General features: G+C 38.0%; 1 pseudogene; it reads right to left on the bottom strand.

Annotated features, from left to right (window-relative positions):
• Positions 1-1,381: 1,381 nt before the first annotated feature.
• LOC123246486 lies at positions 1,382-5,273 on the bottom strand (annotated as a pseudogene).
• Positions 5,274-7,457: the final 2,184 nt, after the last annotated feature.

Consider the following 7,457-nt stretch of genomic DNA (forward strand, 5'->3'; position numbering starts at 1 on the left):
CCTAGGAAAAGATTCTGGAATGAGAAGGACTGCAGAGGAGAAGTTTGGGAGTTAATTGAACACTTCATTGGTTTTCCTGTCCCTGAGCTAAAAGGAAGAACAGCAGCTGCATCAGCTACTATGATCTGAACAGTTTGTGGAGAAACTTGGAGGTTTTTGTGCCTTGGAAGATATCTAGGAAGTATTTCCCTTCAGTGTTGTGTCAATTTGGCTGAGGTAATACAAATATTTTAACATCAGGGACTTTGGGGTTTTTACATTAGAAGCCAACCCCAGGCTTGGGGAAGGACTCAGTCCACCTGTGAGTCCATTCTCAATAGCCTTTTAGAGACTATTTAAGGGTTAACTGATTAACAATCTGGGATAATTAGTCTAGGTAGTTAGTCAGATAGTTTTGTGTTTTAGATAAGAACAGGGAGCTTGTAGGAAGCTTTTGAAGATCAGAAGGGTTCTCTCATGAGAGAGGCATAGGAGGTTGGTTTGAGATTTTGATCTGTAGAATCAGCGACATTTTTTGTTTTGACTATCATTTCCCTAACCTTAAGTTGCAAAATAAACTTAAGTTTTGTGTTTTTCAATATAGCCTCAAGGGGTTTTGTGCTTCACTGACCCTGGGAAGGTCCTTACGTGGATTTTTCACCACCAATCCATCTAGGTCCTTCTCTATATACATATCTCCTTCTGGAGGAACATTTCTTTTTCACTACTCTTATGATTTTCTGAAGTGTTTTTATTAACATATCTGTGGATATATTATAGAGACCACATTTCTATTAGAAAAGTCATTTGGAGACAATATAGTCCAATATCCTTATATTACAAAAGAGGAAACTGAGTGCCAGAAAGGATAAATTACTGGCCCAATGTCACATAGGTAGTAAATGACTGAGAAAGAACTCAAATAATCAATTTTAATTATTTTCATTGATAATATGATTTATCACACTAATTATTTCCCAGTATTGAATATATTTTCATTCTTTGCTCAAATCTCACTCAATCATAATGAATTAAAAACATTGTTCTCTCTTAGCTACTATTTTTCTTAATTTATTTTCATCAATATTAATTGATTTTATTGATCTAAAGTTCTTTTCCTTTGCATATTATTCTGTTTGAAGGATTAAGACCATATTTGTCTTATAAAAATAATTGAGTAGAATTTTATTATGTTTGTTTTTGTTCACAACTGTTATTACCTTGTGACTATAGACTTTTTAATGTTTGCTCAAATTCATTCCTGAATTCATTGAGTCCCAGTATTTCTCTTAAATGTATACATTCATTAATTGCTTACTTGCTATTATAGTAAGATATGTTTAAAGCATTTCCCCTTGTTTTTCAACTTGTTTATAATAATTCTAATAATGATAATTCCTAATTATATAACATTAAAATCTTCAAAGCACAATACATATTTTACTTTATAATCATGATAACTTTATATTGCTATTATCATCATTTTACAGATATAGAAACTGAGGCAGGTATTAACTGCTTCTCTGGCTTCTGTTATCAAGAAATAAGTAAATAAGCTGAGTAGGTGGGTATGAGGAAGGATAAAGGGGGTATAGGAGATTATAAGGTGATTTGGGGAGAAATGAAGGTAGGGGAAGATATATAGGAGATAAAGGAAATAGGGTATGTAGGAGAGGGCAGCTCACACAGGTTTATTCCCCGAGGCTTGAGACAGAGAATACAGGGAGGAAACTAGGGCCAGTAAGAAATGTTTAGGTTTGGCTGGAGGGTTTCTCTTGTTAGTTTCAAAGTCTCTTGAGGGAGGGGTCGAGAGGGCCCCTCCCTGCCAGTCAAACTGATGGCTGGAGGAAGTCTTGAAGGTGGGTACTTCCTGTCAAGATGGATGCCCCAGTTGTCTCAAGAAATAAAGGAAAACGATTCTTTCCTCTTGGCCCTTGTCTTAATTTTCGACACAATGACTCACCACAGGTTTTGAATAGGTAACAAGGGGATTTATTAATACCAGGGTCAGTCAGGAGGGGAGGGGTTCAGGATTTTCTAATTGCTGCTAGGGAGAAGGGTGAGGGTGGGGGATGGGTCACGGAGAGGTTTAGACAGAGAGAGAGACCGGCTCTCCCAGTCAGGAAGATTTGACTGCCTTTTAAATAAAGTCTTTATCAAACCTAGGGATAACTTATTTGAGGATACTCCAATTATCTAAAGAAACTAAAACCCACAATGTTCAATCATCAAGCCTTCCCTTCCAACCAGAACCCAAAGGAAAAATCAGGGAAGGGGAGGGATGGAGATGGGAGATCAGGGAGAGGTCCAGAGAAATGAGATAGGTCCAAATTTCCCCAAAACAAAATAAGCCCAGGCCAAAGCAGAAAGGCCAAAGCAAAAGCCTCCAGCCACAGCGAAATCCAGAAGGCAAAAGCCCCATCAGTTGGAACTTCACCTCTATTTATAGCTTTAAGTTTTAATTGACTTTCTGAACATTCTAAGATGTTTAACTGACTTTTTGTGACCGTTAGAAATTACAGAAGCAAAAAGTTTCTGTTAGCCACCTTGCATTACACTTCACATAGAAAGAAAACATCTGTGACTTGATTTTAACTTAGTGACAGATTCATATATGGTTGTCAGTGAGGGAGGAAAAGAGATGCAAATAAGATGAGATTATGATAGTTTAACTAATTGGGAAAACAGTTTCCTTGTGGACAGCCATTTATTGGTTTCTTTCAGCAATGAATTCTCTTGTTGGCATTTTTCCTGTATGGTATCTACAGCTGTGTACCTTTAATTGGTAATAATCATGTTGGTCTTGATAGTGTTGATATAAGATCTCTACCTTTTGAAAGGATTTTTGCAATGGTCATAGTTATATCTATAAAACTGATGACTTGTTAAATACTTTCCTCAGATTCAAACATATCTTCACTGCCATTTTCCTTGTGGAGGGCTTTTTGGAGGGAACTGAAGAAAAGGCATAATAGTTGAAAGACCCCTCCTGTAGGGCTACTCATCAATGTCTTAAAAGAGGATAGCAAAGTTTCCTCTTCTCCAGCATCTTGCTCATAAAAATAAGTGTGTCTACAATGATATTCAGTCATATGAGTCATAACAGTCTCTTTCCTCTGTAACTTCTTTTTGCATGTCTGACACCAGAAAAGAAAGTTATTTAAATGTGCCCCTTCATGAAACCAGCTCATGTGCAAACACATAACACCTACATCTTCAGACACCTTCCCACAGTTTATGGCACGTTGTATTAGCTGAGAACACATGTTTTTCTGCTGCATCTTCACTTAGGAACTTTTGCTAGCATTCACAAAATCAGACCCACTTATTTTGTTTTATATGTACTACACCTTCACTATTTTGATCCTCCAAATTTTTCTTCCCCTTTTTTTTATTTTATTTTTTCGAAAAAGATTTTCCATGATTCCATGATTCATAATCTTACTCTCCCCTCCACCCACCCACCCCCCAATTCCAACTCCCCTTAGCCAACAGGCATTTCCACTAGTTTCTTCATGTTTCATTGATCAAGACCTATTTCCATATTATTGATAACTGCTCTACGGTGGTGGTTTAGAGTCTACATCCCAAATCATATCCCCATCAACCCATGTGTTCAAGCAGTTGCTTTTCTTCTGTGTTTCCACTCCTGTAGTTCTTCCTCTGAATGTAGGTAGTGTTCTTTTCCATAAATCCCTCAGAATTATCCTGGGTCATTGCACTGCTGCTAGTACAGAAGTCCAGTACATTCAATTTTACCATAGTGTATCAGTCTCTGTGTATAACGTTCTCCTGGTTCTGCTCCTTTCCCTCTGCATCAGTTCCTGGAGGTCATTCCAGTTTACATGGAATTCCTCCAGTTTATTATTCCTTTGAGCACAATAGTATTCCATCACCAGCATATACCACAATTTGTTCAGCACATGCCTATGACCTTGATTCTTTATTGGATAGCGTCGTTTTAAGTGATGAAAATTTTGAATACTTAAGTAGGAGGCGCAAATCAGAGGGAGGTCTGTTGCCTCCATTGCCTCCATCAAGATGGATTCTTACATTGAGGCAATGACTTGTACTTTGTGTCCCAAATGCTTGTGATTATTGGTACTGTTTTCATCTATAAAGAGTTCATTGCAATTTGGACAATAACCTCTTGCTTTGAATCTCTCTGTAACCTGGGAGACACTCTTCTCAGCTACTGCTACAGGGCCAGCACTTCGACATTGGACTCTGAAATGGACTGTGAGCTCCATGTGAGAAAATAATGTTTTGTGGCAGCCAGGCATTTCATTTGAAAGGGGACTCCTTTACAGAGAGATATCAAAAGTTTCTTTGCGAAAGATGGAAATGGTATAGGACATATTTCTTTGTCAACACCCAGTTTAGAACTCTGAATAAAATTATTTTTTTCCAGACATATGCCTCAAACATTAATCCTTGATGCAAAAAAGAAGGAAGCACTTTGGACGTGCAAAGCTCTGAATAAGCTGGAGTAGAAGATTGGTTTTATGCCCATAAGCTGCAGCTGCCTTAGCAAAAAGGTGATCACTATATTGCTGTTGAGTAGCAAATTTTTAAAAACATATTACACATGCAAAGGCCTTGGTGAAAGGTCCATGCGGTGTAATTGTTGGATCACATGGAGAATGAGCAAACCTTTTCAAATGACCTAAGAGAAGGTCTCCATTGTCAGACTCCTTTTTTATAGTCCATTATGGGGCATGAAATAGGTTTGTTGGAAATCAGCATTTGACCTGTTTTTCAAATTCTTCCAGAATTAATTGTGCCTATTTTGAGTCCTAGCATTTTTAGCCATTGGTCCACACATAATCTTGCTGCTTCTGTGTCACTATGGTTTCAAATAAATTCCAGTTCTTGTAATCCAAGAGCACGTAGGAAATCCATTTTTTCCTGGAAAGTTGTATTCTTCTCTTCTTTCTGCTATTTCTCTGTCTCCACATGCCAGAGTTAAAGCAACTCTATCCTTCTCATGATCAACATAGTCTTTAATTTTAACTTTTTCATCAATATGAGAAGTGCTAGGTCCTTCATCATCACTACTAACCAAATCAGTGTATTCAAGTTCAGGTCTCAATGGTCCTTCCTCAAGTCACAATGATTGCATGACTGGTTGTAGAGGAGCTCAGCTCTCACATATGTACTTCAGCAAATATACTAACAAATTGAATGTCATCTTCAGTGTCTTCCTTTGGTGACTCGGTCTCAGAGTCAATGGATGATAATTCCATTATCTTGGACCTTGACTCTTGCTTTTCCCCTGGCTGCTCCTCTGACATCTTCTTCTAGCAATGACCACTGTTCCTGTTACTAATAAAGTGGCTGCAGCTGTCATCACTGCTGAGGTTGCCACTTCTGCTGGGGATTCCCTGGTGGCCACAGCTTTGGTTCCCTCCTGAGAAAATATTTATGAAGCATTTTACAAATCTTTAAATGTGATATAAATGCTAATTATTGGCCTTTTACAATTCCATAATTCTAAATATGCTTCCCAAAATTCATTAAAATACATGCTAATTTATATATACACACATATATATATATATATTTATATTCAACTTGATGATTCCCAAATTACAGAATAATATCACAGACTATACTTTCCTACTCTTTTTTCCAAAAGGTGAGATTTTAGAATGATTAAGATTAAAGAAATTATATTTTCATCTAATCTGACTTCTGTCTATGAGAAGACTAGTGTAAGAGAGAATAAGAAATTAGGGGTTTGCAACTTTGCAAGCATAGCAAAAAGTATGCAAAAGGGTCTGGACACACTCACGGAACAGAAGGGGCAATTCCAGAATTTGGGGAACATATAAAACTGAGGACCAAAGATGGTTGAAGGTCAGTTTTTCCTGTTTGAGCAAGAGAGTGGAAAAGTCACTTCCTGTGGCAGTTTGTAGAAGGCGATTTGGCTTTCCTGATACCTGGAGATCCTGTAGTCTAACTAGTGAGAAGAACCTGTCTATCCCTGTTCCAGTTAATGTCTCCCAGACATCTTTGTGAGCTCCTGATTCCTGAGTCTGAGAAGTTTCATAACTGAGAGTGAGTGAGAGCCAGGTCCTGAAAGAACCTCTGTCTTTGGACCAGTGCCCTGCAGCCATCTTTGCTTCTGAAGAAGTTCATCAAGATTACAATTCTACTTTGATGAACTTGTACTGTGAATATCTTTAATTTGAGGACCAGTCAGCTCAGTAAAGATAGTTAGTCTGGGTTTTTAGGGAGATTGGAGTAGAAAGTGTAGCTTAAAGATCTTGAAGAAGATTCCACGAGGAATCTATAGAAGTTGGGAGGAATATCTAGTTTTTAGAGTTAGGGATTTCCTTTTATCCTGTCCTCCATCATCTCCTGTTGATTTACTATAAATAAACCTATTTTTCTGTTTAAAAGAACATCAGATAGTGTTGTGGCCTACTCAGACTTGAAAAGGGAGTTTCTCTGAATATTAACAGTAAAAACTATATACAACCCCCGTGGGTCATCTTAATCACCTATTTCAGTTCATTCATTAGATATAGTCCTAGAAGTAGCTATACCTATCAAACTAATGATACCTTCTGTTGATAAACCCTTTGAAACATTTTCTCTTAATGTTTCATGTAATCATTAAAACATACCTGTAAGGAAGGTAAGAAAGCTCTTTTATCTCTACTTTATAGATGAGGGAACTAAAACATGGAACAGTCATTTGCCTTAAATCACTCAATTAGAAAGAGGAAGAACCTAGACCAGTGATAGTGAATCTTTTTAGAGGCCACATGCCCTGTCTTACCTCCCAGAGAACACATGTCTCACTTCATTCCTCCCTTACCCCATACAGGGGAGGAAGTGTTCTCATTGGGCTGCTGGGCAGAGGGGTAGGTGAAGTGAGAACATTCATGAAGAGGAAGAGGGGAATGGTCTAAGCACTCTCCTCCCCTCCCAACTGGGCCATATGTGAAGCACTCCCATTGGACTGCTGGGAAGAGAGGTGGGTGATTGGAAAAGATGTCCTCAGTGTGGTGGAAAGGGGGAAGGAGCAGCAATCCTGAGTCCCTGTGCCTTTCTAGTAATTAACTCTGGCAGGCGATGGCTTGAGTGCCCACAGAGAGGGCTCGGCATGCCCTTTTTGGCATGCATGCCATAGGTTCATCATCACTGGCCTAGACAAACCAGAAATTCTGACTTGAAATTATATGTTGTTTCTGTCATAAATATGATTTCCAACATGCAATCTTTTCTGCATTTGTACACATTTGTATGCTTACATTTTCTCTCTCTACATTAACACCCAGAGGAATTATCTAATTTGCTGACAGCTTTTAGTTCTCTTAAATAAAAATAAATTTAAATCTGAATATAAACCGAGTTTTGATATGTAGAATGTATCAGTACTGTTTAATTTGTTACTTGTCTCTTTAAATGCAACAAATTTTTAAAAATTCAATAGACAGGGGGGCAGCTGGGTAGCTCAGTGGAGTGAG

Source organism: Gracilinanus agilis, chromosome 4 (genome assembly GCF_016433145.1).
Source record: "Gracilinanus agilis isolate LMUSP501 chromosome 4, AgileGrace, whole genome shotgun sequence".
Lineage (NCBI taxonomy): Eukaryota > Metazoa > Chordata > Mammalia > Didelphimorphia > Didelphidae > Gracilinanus > Gracilinanus agilis.